Genomic DNA, 18,478 nt, shown 5'->3' with positions numbered 1-18,478 from the left:
ACTGGAGGGAGCCCAAGAGCAGAATTCACAACAGGGAACCACCGTTTGAGCGCATGGCAGATGCTCGGAGCATCATTTGGAAGGCGGACTTAGATGGAATGGTCTGCAGGCATCACATTGCGTTTGCAGAGCCCCTAATGTACCTAAACAGTGGAAACCCCCCACAGGTGACCCCATATTGGAAACTAGACCCCCCAAGGAACTTATCTAGATGTGTTGTGAGAACTTTGTACCCCCAAGAGTTTCACTACAGTTTATAACGCCGAGCCGTGAAAATAAAAAATAAAAATTTTCCCACAAAAATTATTTTTTAGCCCCCAGTCTTGTATTTTCCCAAGGGTAACAGAAGAAATTGGACTCCAAAAGTTGTTGTCCAATTTGTCCTGAGTACGCTGATACCCCATATGTTGGGGTAAACAGCTGTTTGGGCACACGGGAGAGCTCAGAAGGGAAGGAGCACTGTTTTACTTTTTCAATGCAGAATTGGCTGGAATTGAGATTGGACGAAATGTCACGTTTGGAGAGCCCTTGATGTGTCTAAACAGTGGAAACCCCCAATTATAACTGAAACCCTAATCCAAACACACCCCTAACCCTAATCCCAATGGTAACCCTAACCACACCCCTAACCCTGACACACCCCTAACCCTAATCCCAACCCTATTCCCAACCGTAAATGTAGCCCCAACCCTAACCCTAACATTAGCCCCAACCCTAACCCTAACTTTAGCCCCAACTCTAACTGTAGCCTTAACCCTAGCCCTAACCCTAACCCTAGCCCTAACCCTAGCCTTAACCCTAAACCTAGCCATAACCCTAGCCCTAACCGTAGCCCTAACCCTAACCCTAGCCCTAACCCTAGCCCTAACCCTAGCCCTAACCCTAATGGGAAAATGGAAATAAATACATTTTTTTAATTTTTTAATTTGTCCCTAACTAAGGGGGTGATGAAGGGGGGTTTGATTTACTTTTATAGTGGGTTTTTTCATGGATTTTTATGATTGGCAGCCGTCATACACTGAAAGACGCTTTTTATTGCAAAAGATAAGCTATAATTTTTCCATATTTGGATCCACAGAGTCATGTGAAGTCTTGTTTTTTGCGGGATGAGTTGACGTTTTTATTGGTAACATTTTCGGGCATGTGACATTTTTTGATCGCTTTTTATTCCGATTTTTGTGAGGCAGAATGACCAAAAACCAGCTATTCATGAATTTCTTTTGGGGGAGGCGTTTATACCGTTCCGTGTTTGGTAAAATTGATAAAGCAGTTTTACTCTTTGGGTCAGTACGATTACAGCGATACCTCATTTATATCATTTTTTTATGTTTTGGCGCTTTTTATACGATAAAAACTATTTTATAGAAAAAATTATTATTTTTGCATGGCTTTATTCTGAGGACTATAACTTTTTAATTTTTTCGCTGATGATGCTGTATGGCAGCTCGTTTTTTGCGGGACAAGATGATGTTTTCAGCGGTACCATGGTTATTTACAGTTATATGAAAAAGTTTGGGCACCTCTATTAATCTTAAGCTTAATGTTTTATAAAAATTGTTTTTTTTGCAACAGCTATTTCAGTTTCATATATCTAATAACTGTTGGACACAGTAATGTTTCTGCCTTGAAATGAGGTTTATTGTACTTACAGAAAATGTGCAATCTGCATTCAAACAAAATTTGACAGGTGCATAAGTATGGGCACCCTTATCATTTTCTTGTTTTAAATACTCCTACCTACTTTTTACTGACTTACTAAAGGACTTTTTTTTATTTTCTAACCTCATTGAGCTGTGAACTTCATAGCCAGGTGTATGCAATCATGAGAAAAGCTACTTAAAGTGGCCACTTGCAAGTTGTTCTGTTTTAATCTCCTCTGAAGAGTGGCATCATGGGCTCCTCAAAACAACTGTCTAATGATCTGAAAACAAAGATTATTCAACATAGTTGTTCAGGGGAAGGATACAAAAAGTTGTCTCAGAGATTTAACCTGTCAATTCCCACTGTGAGGAACATAGTAAGGAAATGGAAGAACACAGGTACAGTTCTTGTTAAGGCCAGAAGTGGCAGGCCAAGAAAAACATCAGAAAGGCAGAGAAGAAGAATGGTGAGATCAGTCAAGGACAATCCTCAGACCACCTCCAGAGAGCTGCAGCATCAACTTGCTGCAGATGGTGTCACTGTGCATCGGTCAACTATACAACGCACTTTGCACAAGGAGAAGCTGTATGGGAGAGTGATGCGAAAGAAGCCATTTCTGCAAGCATGCCACAAACAGAGTCGGCTGAGGTATGCAAAAGCACATTTGGAGGAGCCAATTTCTTCTTGGAAGAAGGTCCTATGGACTGATGAAACCAAGATTGAGTTGTTTGGTCATACAAAAAGGCATTATGCATGGCGGCCAAAAAACACAGCATTCCAAGAAAAACACTTGTTACCCACAGTAAAATTTGGTGGAGGTTCCATCATGCTTTGGGGCTGTGTGGCCAATGCCGGCACCGGGAATCTTGTTAAAGCTGAGGGACGCATGGATTCCTCTCAGTATCAGCAGATTCTTGACACTAATGTTCATGAATCAGTGACAAAGTTGAAATTACGCAGGGGATGGATCTTTCAGCAAGACAATGATCCAAAACACCGCTCCAAATCTACTCAGGCATTCATGCAGAGGAAAAATTACACTGTTCTGGAATGGCCATCCCAGTCCCCAGACCTGAATATCATTGAACATCTGTGGGATCATTTGAAGAGGGCTGTCCATGCTCGGCGACCATCAAACTTAACTGAACTGGAATTGCTTTGTAAAGAGGAATGGTCAAAAATACCTTCATCCAGGATCCAGGAACTCATTAAAAGCTACAGGAAGCGACTAGAGGCTGTTAGTTTTGCAAAAGGAGGATCTACTAAATATTAATGTAATTTTTCTGGTGGGGTGCCCATACTTATGCACCTGTCAAATTTTGTTTGAATGCAGATTGCACATTTTCTGTAAGTACAATAAACCTCATTTCAAGGCAGAAACATTACTGTGTCCAACAGTTATTAGATATATGAAACTGAAATAGCTGTTGCAAAAAAAAACAATTTTTATGAAACATTAAGCTTAAGATTAATAGGGGTGCCCAAACTTTTTCATATAACTGTATATCAGTCTTTTTGATCGCGTGTTATTCCACTTTTTGTTTGGCGGTATGAGAATAAAGCGTTGTTTTTTGCCTAGTTTTTTTTTACGGTGTTAACTGAAGGGGTTAACTAGTGATATAGTTTTATAGGTGGGGCCGTTACGGACGCGGCGATACTAAATATGTGTACTTTTATTGTTTTTTTTATTTAGATAAATAAAAGTATTTATAGGAAGAATATTTTTTTACATTTTTTTTTACACATGTGAATATTTTTTTTTTACACTAACATTGCCGCAGGGGGGGGGCATCATGTTATAGTGTAAGATCGCTGATCTGACACTTTGCTGTGCACTGTGTCGGATCAGCGCTCTGACGTGCACTTCTCCTGGCTTCCCAGTGCCTGCTCTGAGCAGGCACAGTGAAGCCACCTCCCTGCAGGACCCGGATGCCGTGGCCATCTTGGATCCGGGCCTGCTGCAGGGAGGAGGAGGTAAGAGACCCTCGCAGCAACGCGATCACATCGCGTTGCTCCGGGGGTCTCAGGGAAGCCCGCAGGGAGCCCCCTCCCTGCGCGATGCTTCCCTATACCGTCATGTTTGATCGCAGTGTGCCGTGGGTTCATGTTCCGGGGGCGGTCCGTGACCGCTCCTGGAACATAGTGCTGGATGTCAGCTGCAATAGTGAGCGCGGCCGATCGCGTATGATGTACTATCCCGTCAGTGGTCATACGGGCCCACCCCACCTCGACGGGATAGTACATCATATGTCAGAGGGGTTAAATCTTTCTACTAGACCATTGGTCTGTGGGTGTTAGACTGACATGCACAACTGTTTGTGCAGCTTGCACAATTCTTTAGTGACCTTGACATAAAAGGAGTCCCCTGATTCGTAAGGATCTTTTTTGATAGCCCAAGGTGGCAGAACATGGCAAACAGCTCCCGGGCAATAAATTTAGCCGAGGTATAACAAAGAGGAATTGCTTTCAGGTAACAAGTCGCATAATCCACTACAACCAAAAATGTGTTGATGGCTCCAAGCTGATCTCACTATTGTCCCTACCAGAACCATAGCTATCAATTTAAAAAGTACCTCTATAACAGTGGACTATGTAAGTTTGTTGTGGGTGTGGTAAGCTGACATTCTGGGCACGACTCACAAAACCTCGGAACCTCACCCAGGGCCAAAAGAATCGCTGCTGAATATGCTCTTGCATTTTTTTTTAGCTCCCAGATGACCTCCCATCACGAGTTTGAGGGCCACCTCAAGTACCTCCAGGTGGTATGATTGGGGCACTACCAGATGTTCTGTTATCTTGTTATGGATTTTCACAACCTGGTATACGCACATCATTCTCCTCTGCTTACCGGCAGAGCAGGGGAGAATGATGACAGCCAGCTTCAGCACCAGCCGACGGGGAACAGCGCTTACTGTAGCGCTTCTTCCCCGGCGGCTGTCCGTGTGGTACTGATGCGGCACATTGTTGCCACACGTAGTACACACATGGACACGGATATCTCCGGTACCGATTTTTCCAGTACCGGAAATATACGGATGTGTGAAACCGGCCTTAGAGGAAGATTAGTCGCTAAAGGATATTTTCAGAAATATGGTGAAGATTATGAAACCACATTTTCTCCAGTTGCTAAGCAGACAACATTCAGGACTCTAATGGCTATAGCTGCTGTGCAAAAGATGTTTGTCAGACATTTGGACATCAAAACTGCTTTTCTTAAATGGTGACATTGAAGAAGACTTGTACATGAGTGAACCTGAGGGTTATATCAAAGAGGGTGAAGAGAATCTCATTTGGAAACTATAAACATCTCTATGGTCTTAAGCAATCAGCAAGAGCATGGAACACTAAACTGAACAAAGCCTTAATGGAAGAAGGATTTAAAAGAGGTCAAGCAGATACGTGGTTATACACGAAATATACAGAGGGAAAGTGGATATATATTTTTGTTATACGTGGAGGAAAGACAATTATGGCAGCCAAATAGGAAAGGGTTCTTTACAGTATAGGTAAGTGCACACGCTGCGGATTTTGCTGCGGATTGATCCGCAGCTGCGGGTCTACAGCGGTTTCCCATGCGTTTACAGTATAATGTAAACCTATGGGAAACGAAATCCGCAGTGCACATGCTGCGGAAAAAAACGCACGGAAACGCAGCGGTTTACATTTTGCAGCATGTCAATTCTTTGTGCGGATTCCGCTGCGGATTTACACCTGCTCCAATAGAAAACTGCAGGTGTAAACCCGCAGCGGAAGCCGCAATAGAAACCACGATAAATCCGCAGTAAAAACCGCAGCGGTTTTGCACTGCGGATTTATCAAATCCGTTGCAGAAAAATCCGCAGCCCTCACAGATATGTGTGCACATACCCTAAGAGCAATCAGACTGGAATGCCGACCGCAAGAGCTAGTAATGGCAGTTACTATAACAACATTTAAAAAGGTCTGGATGCTTTTTTAACAAAACATGACATTGTAAGTTATAAATAATTTAGCGATATAAAACATATAACTTTGAAGATAGGTTGAACTTGATGGTTCTATGTCTTTTTTTCAACCTATGTAATTATGTGAACTATACATTAGGAAAATGCTTGAAATGTAATTCCTTATATTATTTTACAAGTAATTTCCCCTTATTTTTTTCTGTGTAAAGTACTAGCTATAAATCCAATCTCTGGATTTAAAAAGTGCAAAACACTCCTGAAACAATTGCACGTTTAATCTCTATTTCTTATGGTGCCTAAAGGTACCGTCACACTTAGCGACGCTGCAGCGATACCGACAACGATCCGGATCGCTGCAGCGTCGCTGTTTGGTCGCTGGAGAGCTGTCACACAGACCGCTCTCCAGCGACCAACGATGCCGGTAACCAGGGTAAACATCGGGTAACTAAGCGCAGGGCCGCGCTTAGTAACCCGATGTTTACCCTGGTTACCATCCTAAAAGTAAAAAAAAACAAACACCACATACTTACCTACCGCTGTCTGTCCTCCAGCGCTGTGCTCTGCACTCCTCCTGTACTGTCTGTGTGAGCACAGCGGCCGGAAAGCAGAGCAGTGACGTCACCGCTCTGCTTTCCGGCTGACCGACGCTCACAGTCAGTACAGGAGGAGAGCAGAGCACAGCGCCGGGGACAGACAGCGGTAGGTAAGTATGTAGTGTTTGTTTTTTTTTACTTTTAGGATGGTAACCAGGGTAAACATCGGGTTACTAAGCGCGGCCCTGCGCTTAGTTACCCGATGTTTACCCTGGTTACCAGTGAAGACATCGCTGAATCGGTGTCACACACGCCGATTCAGCGATGTCTGCGGGGAGTCCAGCGACCAAATAAAGTTCTGGACTTTCTTCCCCGACCAGCGACAGCACAGCAGGGGCCTGATCGCTGCTGCCTGTCACACTGGACGCTGCAACGTCACGAATCGCTAGCGATATCGTCTAGTGTGACGGTACCTTAAGGAAAGCCATAATGATAGTCGCCTGCTTGATAACAAGTGCAGTTATTTGCCTCTATAATTAAATGAATTACCAATGATGAAAGGGTTAATACTTGGGTCCTGCATCAGTAATAGCCCCTGCAGTAACCATGACAACTGTTATGAGGTCATAAACAAGTATGATAAAGAAGATTCCATAATAGAAGGCCGCGCTGCCACGATCAGCGCCACTACTGACGCGCCTGAGGACGTTGAGCTTGACCACCCCACGTAATGTGCCGACCTTGGTGAAATTTGGAGGTTCTAGCAGGGAAAGGGTTTGTCTGCTTTAGACACCCCAACACCCCTTCTGTTACCCTCTACAAAGAGCTGCTTTCCTTTGGGAGTTCATGGAAGCACCTATGACTTTAATGGTTGATAAATTGGGATGGGAGAAGGGGGGAGGGGGTATTTCTCCTATTAGGGGTTATCCATTATGAACAATACCTGTAACCGAAAGTCTAAATTTATGAGAGGTGGCCCTGGATCTGTAAGCAAGAAATGGTTCATCCATCTGGGCAATCAGATCAACTAAATTGGGTCTAACAGCCAATGTGGTGACCAATATTGCAGCCAGATCTCTCCCACATCCGGTTTATTACATTTATAGTCTATATTTGTTATGTCGCTCTCTGTAAATCTGGTAAAATGTACAAATGTTAAAACTTGTTACATCTGTTATATATCGGAACTAACTCTCTAAGCCCAATGGAAGGACGATCCTCCAGCAATGGTTTCCTAGAGGTTTCCACCACAGGGGTTTTTTCCTCTTCTGAGTGCTGGAGGGTGACTCTTCATGAGTCGGGGGTTGTGCCTTTTTTGGTGTCATGTGAATGTAAATAAAATTGAGAACGTTTGACACCTAATTACAATGCTTTGTGTATTTATTTTGTGTGCGTCTGTGTGATTCATGTTGTTTGGGAGTCTGGGTCCATGACATGTCGCTGTGTCATACATAGGGCCAGACATCGGCTGGCCACAGTTTTGCCCCAGGTGGTGCTCCTGCTCTGCTGAATATCATGGAGCAGAGGAGACAAGCAAGTGTGCACTCATCATTGGAATAAGGACTTATATTACAGCAGGATTACAAGCAGCTTCCTCATCTCATTCACACAGTAAGTATTTTGGCCAGTATTTTACATCATTATTTGTCAGCTAAAAAAACAGACAGGAGCAAACACTGAGAAGAAGAATAACTGAATGACTTTCACCTCTTCTGTGTTTTGGATCCACTCCTGGAGTCTGTTAACAAATACTGGTGCAAAATATCGCCATGTGAAAGTGCTGTAAATCCTTACTGACATCATCATTACATCGATGACAGCATTGTAGTCAGTAACTTGGCTCAGTGACTCTGCTTGAGTTGACATCATAAGCTGCTGAGCTCACTAATTATCTGCAGCGCTGTCGATGTGAAGCACTGCAGACAATAACAGATACCATGGGTGGCAACAGAGATTCAGCCCTGGAGCAGGGGAGAGTGTGTAAAGTACAGGGGAACAGAGATTTCACTTTCTGAATACCCTTCATAAAAAACAACGCATTTTGAACCAGAACTAAGAATGTTGTAACATGTGAAACGCGTTGGTTCTTATAGAAAGTGTTCACTTCAACCTTTTGCAAAGTTTGTATATTTTTTCACTTTTTTAATGGATTAAATTAAAAAATTATATTCTGGAAGCTGGATCCTTTACCGTTCTTAGACTTTTTTTTCTTTTTTTAATACTACAAAAAATTTAGGTGTGTTGAATTTTTAAAATCTTGCAAATTATATGTGTTTTATTTGCGGGATTTCCCTATACACTTTAATGAGATGCCGAATATTCGCATATAAAAAATTCATATGGGTTTTTATTACATTTCAGCAGCCAAAAATCTAATCGTTACTCAGATGCATCCGCTCTTCGCCAGTCGTTACACTGGCTGCCCATTCATTACAGGATACAATTCAAAGTACTTGTTCTCACCCACAAAGCTCTCCACAGTGCGGCACCCCCTTACATCTCCTCCCTCATTTCTGTCTATCAGCCTAGCTGACTGCTGTGCTCTGCAAATGACTTTCGGCTAACCTCTGCACTAATCCGTACCTCCCACTCCTGACTCCAAGACGTCTCCCGCGCTGGGCCAATCCTCTGGAATGCTCTACCCCAAGATATTAGGACCACCCACAATTTGCATAGTTTTAGGCGCTCGCTCAAAACACAATTGTTCAGAGGGGCCTACCATGTTAACTAATCAGTCATTTCATGTTTGTGTGTGTAGCCCATTCACTACCTCCATCTACCCCCACCCCCTGAAGATGGCTGGACCATCATTGTAAATACACACCTGTACTTTGTATCTCCCCCACCTCATTGTAGATTGTAAGCTCTCACGAGCAGGGTCGTCTTGTGTTGCTTTATTGTACTGTTAACGTTGTTACCGATGACTATTGTGTTTGAAACTGTTAAACTGTAAAGCGCTGCGGAATATGTTGGCGCTATATAAATAAAGATTATTATTATTATTACTCATCATCGATTACAGGCTGTTAATAGCCAACACCAGCTGCATTCACAATTTTACAGAATAAATAGCAGTAATCTGCCAGCAGTAATTTCTGACTCAGTGCCTTGAGGTTTAGATTATTGATACTTAGAATAGGCCAGTATTATCAGATCAGTGGGACTCTTCACACCCCATAAAGATCAGCACAAGTGCTGTTAGAATGAGTCACAGCACTTGTTCAAGCACTACAACCAGTGTCGGTCTGGGGTGACAAGGGCCCACCAATAACATTGACTTTGGGGGGACCCACTTTTCACCTGCATGCAATTATTATTCTACCTTTGTTCACAAATTTACCTATATCTCTATATAATAATAAACTGGGTAGCGTGGTTAATGAATGATGATACGCTGCTTTTTTTCTGTACAGAGTGAATCAAGTGAATTATGCCAAGTACTGCCCATACAGTGGGGTTGGGGCCCCAGATCTACACAGGGACCCACAGTGGGATTCCCCTGTTACTATGTATGCCAGTCCGAGCCTGATTCTGTTATATCTGGACAATGTGATTATCGTTCATCAAAGGAAACAGAAACTGCAAAGATGACTAAAATTCTGAATCATCATTTTGAAACTAAAGACCTTGGAAATGTGACATATTATCTAGGAATCCATGTCTAAAGAGAAGATGGAAGCTTTCTTCTAAACCAAAGTGCAAAGATCAACTAAATTCTGAATCAGTTTGGAATGTCAGAGGCCAAAGGTATATCAACCCCAATGGAACCATCCTACTTAAAGTTGGAAGGAGAAGATGATCCGTTACCTAACAATGAGAAATACAGACAGGCAGTGGGGGCACTGCTATACATAGCAACTATGACTCGACCGGATATCGTAGCAACAATTGGAATTCTCTGCAGATATGTGGAAAAAACATGCGGAAAGGACTGGAATGCTGTTGAGAAAGTTCTTTGATATTTGAAAGAGACTGACAACATAAATTTGCACAGGCTATATGGATACAGATTGGGCTGGTGACCTAAGTGATCGTAAATCGACAAGTGGCTATTTGTTCAAGTTTAGAAAAAGTTCAATTTCTTGGTCCAGCAGAAAGCAGGTGTCTGTAGCCTCGTCATCAACAGAAGCAGAGTATGTGCTACAGCCCACGCAAGTCAAGAGGTCACTTGGTTAAACCAATTGTTAGGCGATCTTGGTAAGCCATCAACTTAAGCAACGGTGATTTATGAAGACTACCAAGGATGCATTAAACTTGCATGCAGAGAGAAGATCAATGCGAGAACCTAACATGTTGATGTTAAACATGAATTCCTGCGTAATTTGATAGATGGCATAATTGAGTTTGTTTATTGCAAGACTGACCAGTCACTATGGGACTAACAGGATAAGTAGTTGTTGAGTGAAGTGGGGGTGTTGGAATAATGTCTATTACTGTATATGTTGCAACAACTACTATTTACTACGGTTTAATAGGGCATGGGTTTCTGTCTCCAGCATTAGTTTTATATTGCCAGTGAATCATTTTTTTCAATGTCAAATATGTCCATAGTGTTTTAACAATGAGAGCTTTTTTCAACTGCAGTTTTCTGGTTTAGCCATTAGGGGGAGATCAGACCAATGAATCCCCTATGATAACTGCATATACACTATCAGGTCATACGGAAAGGGACTATAAACAGGTTTTTTGTAACCCATAATACGCACGCAGTATTCATGAGATTTTAAAAAATGTACACTAGATAAGTATATCATTAAACCCTTTCTGATCTGACATGTGACGTACAAGTTCGCCACACAGCTGACATCTTCCTCTAAGAACTTGCTCCAATTGCTGATATTTAACCACTTAAAGGCATTTTCCAAGAATGTAATACAATGCAGGAATCCCTTTGTGTATGGTGGACATCACAGCATCCAGTCTCCTCCTCTAGCTCAGAAAATTGGAGAGAGAGGCTACAAACTGGTGAAAAATGCAGGATAGAAGTAATATAATGGCCAGAAATTTAGTTATTTCTCATGCACACACACATGACAATTCTAAAACATTACCTTAAATGACTGGTATACTTTAGATGTTGCTATCAGAGATTGACTGCGACACTTAGAGGGGTTCTCCAAGAATGTAATAAAATGGCCCGGTTACGCAATAGGCAGACCGTCCAAGTCACATGTCAGAATAGGTTGCAGACTGAAAATATTCAGCTCTCTAGCCTCCATCTCCATGACCAATACACACACCAACACAGCTGGGAAAGTGCTATGACAGGAGAAGAAGTATAGCTGAATGAGCTTGAACCTTTGAGCCTGGAGAAAAACATTATTTGTAGTATGACAGCAAGGAGAAGATTTATTTCTTCTCCTGACACACATTTCCTGGCAGCTCTGGTATGTGTGCTTACAATACTGGTCTCCTGTCAGTTGAGACACAGGTTTCTGGAGCTGTTTCTTCAGACAGGAGTCCATCCTGACATGGGACTAGGGTGGGCTGCCCTATGAATTACATGCTTGGGTCACTGTGCAGCGCCCCAGGGTCCTGGTCATTGCAGTAATACCATTCTCCTCTAGGGTGAGTGATATTACGTTTGGAGGCAAAGAAGGATAACTGAATCCAATTATCACAAACATGCAACACATTTTGCACTCCAGGCCACCAGGGGGAGCTCTGCTCTTATTTATTAGGGCACTCCTCACACTTAGGTAAAACTGGTTGTCTGGGGAGGAAGTTAGTTAGTTGCTGGCTGAGCTTCGCTCAGGTAGTTGGTCCCTGACAGGGGTGGGAGCCTGTCAGAGATCGAGACAGAAGGACACGGAGCTGTGCATGCCCTGAGAGCTGCAGCTTCTAGAAAGAGACACTGAAGGAGAACTGTATTGTAGAGAGGGTGAAGAAGTCGTAGCAAAAGAGTGGATTCCAGGAGGGGAACAGCCCTGCACAGGCTGCCTCCTTCTGAGGCGCAGGATGCCGGTAGCCGGAACACCAAGGGAGCAACGATCCTTTATGCCTTGCTCCAGAGACTGGCAGGACAGCTAATTTCATGTTACCTGTCTGCCCCTACACCCAGGAGACAAGGTGGCACCCCTTAGAGGCTGGGGCATGATAGAGTCCCTGTAAAACGCCTCAAGCCACCGATCAAACGGGTTTGTCCTATCCATCTGGGGGACAGAGAGAGACATAACATCTACATTATCTGTGAAGACCTTATGAGAAGCTTAGCAGTAAGGTACTACAACACCACGGCGCTAGAGGAAGGCTACTGATTTCTACCTGGACAAGGGGACTCTGGATTTGCCTCCAAACTGGCCGGACTCTGTCTGCCCTGTGATCTGGTGCTCTGCACTGTGGATGCTGAAGTCTTCAGTAAAGGTAAAGAGACTGCAACCTTGTGTCCTCGTTCTTCACTGCACCTCTCACCATTCACCATCTACACACTGGAAAGCCCTGGGGACATACTTCACCTGTGGGAAGTTATACCATCTAGCTACCATAACATTGCCCCAGCGGACCCCTTAAAGCAGCGTCGGTCACCCTGACCGAATACCACAGGTGGCGTCACGAACATATCCCTTTAAAGTCCTTTCTCTTTTACACGAACGTCCCAGGGCCACGGACCGGGTCAGCCACTGTGACATCCCCCTGTGAACCGAAGGACCCCATACCGAGTACCCCACGGCCCCATGGGGGCGCTCCAACTATATTATATTTTTGAAGAACCCATGTTCTTTGGCGAGTATCCATGTATTCTGAATAAAAACAGAAAAGTAATCTATAGTGGGAATAAGGCTACTACAAGCACCTACTTTCACAACATTGTTTAAAGTTGGCTATTTTAACGTGACTGGTTGCCCATATTTTGTATATAGAGCCTCCCAACTCCTCTGGCAGTATATTATCCCTTTTGAAAGCAGAGGGAGCAGGCCTATTTAAATCCAACTGCCTGATCCTTCTGTTCCCCGAAGTAAGAGAAGGATAAGGCAGTAAGGATCAGGCTCTATGATTTCAATATCTCTGAATGCTTTGTTCTTAAGGGGATAAACTGAAACCAGAGGAGTTGGGAGGCCCTATCCACATTATATGGTCAATTGATCTTGCTGAAAACAGCAGATTCGGATGAACAATCAAAAATCTGTATTGCCAATTTTAGTCAGTAATGTGGAAGTAAGCGCTGGTAACAGCCCTTTTTCCTCGCCTTGCACACAAAGCACAGTGGTGAGATTCTGGCTATATATTTAGCAATTTTTATGTGACAGCTGTACAGTGACTGTAGAAAGGAGATGTGCGCTCAGTACACACTACAGCAATGAAGGGGAGACAGTGATGAATAAGGGTCAGTTCACCTGCAGACCGCAATGAGAATTAAATCCGAAAGGAAGGAATCATAATGACATGTGTCGTCCATCTTTCAAGATGTCTTGTGGCTGCTACAGTGATGTAGGTTCCTTCTGACAGATCCAACAACCTAATAGGCTGGTCGGACACATAGAGCGCATATTGTAAGTCTTCCTATTCCATAATGCCAGCAATCATATCTCTATGGGGGTCACAGCTTCAGACCCCTCAATTCCATTCACAAGGACAAATATAAAGAGGAGCTGTTACCAGGTCACTGGTGGCCAGGTTTTGCTCCCATTTTATTTTTTGTTGCTTTCTTGAGTTTTCTGTTGTTGTTTTTTTTTAATCCTCCATATAATTCCAGAGGCATGGGCCTTTTTATTTAGTGCTAATTGTTGTGGTCTTCACTAGGGGGCACGGCTTTCAGGATTCTCTGGGGGCTTCCCTTCAGCCTACTCTGCATAATTACCCTATGAACAACAAGTCCTTGTAAAGACCATAAAAAGAAGCAGTAAATTAAAAAGCCTGTATCTCTGGATCTGGTGGTTTAAGAAAAAATAGCAAACAATACAAAACTCCAAGGAGCAGCAGGAATAAAATAGGACCAAAAACTGGCCCCTTATGACCCGATCTTCTTTAAAGGGGTTGTTTAAAGCATAACCCTTTTTCTAGATTGACGCACATGGAAGACCAGCCGAGCAATACATGGACTCTTTATAGGTCCTAAGTAGAGATCAGGGTAGTTCGATCCACTGCTTTATTCCCCACAGTTTTCAATAGGTCTGCTTGCTGCTCATCCTGTGAATGCACAGATGCAGGACTGACTACAGACGATATCACAGTGTACTAAAAACGATGAAGAGCTGATATGAAAATGATACTATTTTGTTCACAAAAAATTAAGTTCATCTGCTAAAACCGGATTTTCCAGGCTCAGAAGAAATTTCTGCAGTCACTCTATGTGACTGCAGATTGCCGAATAGTGACAGTGTGCATTGTACTCAGTGTCAGGATTCCCTTCTATTTCTAGTGCGAGTGCGCATTCACGTTCTCCAATTCTATGGGGCTCGCAAATTATTTTAACCTGTTTTCAAAATTATGGCTTTTTTGTACTTGAGTGAAAATAAAGTGGTCCTCCACCCTAGCACTAAAAAGTGACTATACATTTGTCTTGTATAGTCACATTACCTGGGGCCTTACCTACATTTTGCCTCCCGCTGCGATGGTCATGGCGGTGGCATAGGGAGCAGTGGTAAGTCTAAACCATGTCCTCACAAACAGGAAAAGCAGAGGAGGCAAGTTTTAGACTTATCACTGGTCTCCCTCTTCCCATCTCAGCAGCCATGTTCTATGCAGGAGGATCAAACTGCTGGACTCAGCAGAGGAGGCAGCGGGAAACTATCAGAGGGCACCAGGTAGGGTGACTATACATAACACTATAAATGATAAAATTTTAGTTTTCTGCAGCTACCACTAGAGGAAGCATATGAGCAAATTAGACCTGTTTTGAATCCACTCTTGTAGGCACAGGGGGGCGAAAACAAGCATTCAAATAGTGCAGTGGGGAGGAAAATTATTTAGTCAGCCACCAATTGTGCAAGTTCTCGCACTTAAAAAGATGAGTGAGACCTGTAATTGACATCATAGGTAGACCACAACTATGAGAGTCAAAATGAGAAAACAAATCCAGAAAATCACCTTATCTCATTTGACAAGATTTATTTTTCAAATTATGGTGGAAAATAAGTATTTGGTCATTAATAAAAGTTCAGCTCAATATTTTGTTATGTATCCTTTGTTGGCAATGACAGTGGTCAGTTTTTTGTAAGTCTTCACAAGGATGGCACACACTGTTGGTGGTATGTTGGCCCATACCTCCATGCAGATCTCCGCTAGAGCAGTGATGTTTTGGGCCTGTCGTTGGGCAACATGGACTTTCAACTCCCTCCAAAGGTTTTCAATGGGGTTGAGATCTGGAAACTGGCTAGGCTACTCCAGGACCTTCATATGCTTCTTATGAAGCCAGTCCTTCGTTGCCCTGGCAGTGTGCTTGGGATCATTATCATGCTGAAAGACCCATCCATGTTTCATCTTTAATGTCCTTGCTGATGGAAGGAGGTTGCACTCAAAATCTCACGATACATGGCCCCATTCATTCTTTCATGTACACGGATAAGTCGTCCTGGTCCCTTTGCAGAGAAACAGCCCCAAAGCATGATGTTGCCACCCCCATGCCTCACAGTAGGTATGGTGTTCCTTTGATGCAACTCAGCATTCTGTCTCTTCCGAATTTTGTTTCTACCAAACAGTTCTACTTTGGTTTCATCAGACCATATGACATTCTCCCAATACTCTTCTGGATAATTCAAATGCTCTCTAGCAGTCTTCAGACTTCAGACGAGCCCGGACATGTACTGGCTTAAACCACAACAGGAGGAAAAAATGGAGGAAAAAAACCTCCACTATTCTAGAAAAACTACCACTGAAAAACAGGCAAAGGTGCTTACCTGTCTAGGCCTCAAATCAAATGAACTATCATGGTGCAGCTGACCCAAATAAAGATGGCAACTACACAGGTGTGGTAATACCAAATGAGACAGCCAGCCTATAATCAGGGATTGGCCTCTTGGTACACCAGTGCAAATAAATAGTCTGCAGCAACTGGATCCTAGCCTATTAGTGACGCCCTGTGGTGGGCTGCCCAGTGCTAACTGTAATGCGTCCCGTGTGAACAGAGGCCACAACTTACAAAGCCATCAAGGCGCAACTGCACCTCAAAAAGTAGCAACGGCACCTCAAAAAGTAAAAAAAGTGCACAAGAACATATCAAAATTTGTAAGGCATTAGTTAATATTATGGCCACAATACGTAAGCTGGCAACCCAGGTCAATGGTCCTCACACTTGCCAGTCCTATTCTAACAGCAAAAACCACAACAGGAGGAAAAAAAGGGGTAAAAAACCTCCATCTTTACTTGGGGCCGCTGCACCATGATTGTGCATTTGATTTGAGGCCTAGACAGTTAAGCACCATTGCCTGTTTTTCTGTGGTGTATGTACTGGCTTAAGCAGGGGGACACGTCTGCCATTGCAGGATCTGAGTCCCTGGTGGTGTATTCTTTTTCTAATTGTAGCCTTTGTTATGGTGGTCCCAGCTCTATGCAGGTCATTCACTAGGTCTGTGTGGTTCTTGTGATCATTTTGACCCCATGGGGTGAGATCTTGCTTGGAGCCCCAGATCGAGGGAGATTATCAGTGGTCTTGCATGTCTTCCATTTTCTTATTATTATTTTGTTTCTGGTGTCCTTCGACAGCTCTTTGGTCTGCACCATAGTGGAGTTTGGAGTGTGACTGAGGTTGTGGACAGGTGTCTTGAGTTCAAACAGGTGCCATTACTACAGGTAATGAGTGGAGGACAGAGGAGCCCCGTAAAGAAGAAGTTACAGGTCTGTGAGAGTCAGAAATCTTGCATGTTTTTAGGTGACCAAAAGCTTATTTTCCACCGTAATTTGCAAAATAAATCTTGCCAAATCAGACAAGGTGATTTTCTAGATTTGTTTTCCCATTTTGACTCTTATAGTTGTGGTCTACCTATGATGTCAATTACAGGGCTCTCTCATCTTTTGAAGTCAGAGAACTTGCACAATTGGTGGCTGACTAAATACTCCCCCCTCCCCCCACTGTATGTATAAATATCTAAGGATTGGTGGTGGAACATTCTGTAGGTGATTGAGTCTGCTGAATTCCATGTAACTGGTCTCACTTTTTAGATCATTTTTACAGGCAGAAAATCCATAATCATTGTTCTATAACTTAATCTGAAATGTTAGAATTAAGTGTATTTACACCCCCTGTGTTGAGAATTAGATTTGTAATATTTATCAATAAAGTTGAAACTTTTTAAGGGTAAATTCATCATAAGTTAGATTTATTAAACTCCTACCTTATGGTATTTTGTAAGATTACAGTCATGAATATGCGGCTCCACCTCCCATAGGGGTGGAGCCGCATATTCATCTCTGTAATTAGCGGCACCACGTGACCGCTCATACAGGAGAAGGTGCGGCGAGGACAGGACGCTGCGAGGGAGCCGGGTGAGTATTTAAATAACAGCGGGCGGGCGCACAGGGGGTGGGAGGGGGTTGGGGACAGGGATCTTTATTTTAAACACGAAAAAACAAAAAATAAAAGGATTTTTCATATCTTCTTTCCAGCGAACGCTGCTGGAGAGAAGATATGAATGGCGGCTTCAGCACCAGATGCAGGGGACAGCGCTTATCTCTAGCGCTGTCTCCTACATGCTCCGTGTGGTACCCAGTCGGCACACGGGCAGCACACGTGTGCCGCCCATGTGCCACACGGATGGCCTACGTGAGCTCACGGACACGGATAATTCCGGTACCATTTTTTTCGGTACCAGAATTATCTGGACGTGTGAGACTGGCCGTAGGCTGTCTTTCTGTTTTAAGAAAATTCAGTGTATCATCAGCAGGAGATTATTTTGCCTGACTAGCTTCCTGATGCTTGCTGGTCCAGCCACGATCCCACCACGGTTCTCTGACAATGTACAATGTACAGAGAAAGCTGATAGTGCTGTTGGTGGGGCTCAGCATTCCAAGCTCTGCTAGATCTGCAGCAGGGAAAACTGCTGCACCGAGTAAACTAAGTTATACATCGCAGGAATCAGGGTCTCTGCCCGTATATCATGCTGATATCAGATTACAAAACAAAAACCTACTAATATGTTACTTTACCACTGGTGTTTTCCTGGAGCATATTCTGATTAAAAAAGTCTGTGCGCATACCGTTTGTTAGTCATAGCAAGCAATCAGAGTGGAGCTTTAGTTCTTCAAGGGGTTTACACTGTTAGGTTTCTCTCATCTTCTATGAGCCAATGCTACATAAAAACACTAAAATCAAATGGTATTGATCCTCCCGGAGTCCAGCGTTGACTCTCTATCACTGCTTTAGCCTCTGTGTATTGGTTGCAATGGTGACATCACGACTGCAGTGCTCATCACCGCTGCAGCCAA

This window comes from Ranitomeya imitator, chromosome 2 (genome assembly GCF_032444005.1).
Source record: "Ranitomeya imitator isolate aRanImi1 chromosome 2, aRanImi1.pri, whole genome shotgun sequence".
In the NCBI taxonomy this organism is placed as follows: domain Eukaryota; kingdom Metazoa; phylum Chordata; class Amphibia; order Anura; family Dendrobatidae; genus Ranitomeya; species Ranitomeya imitator.
Note: the sequence above shows the minus strand (reverse complement) of the source record.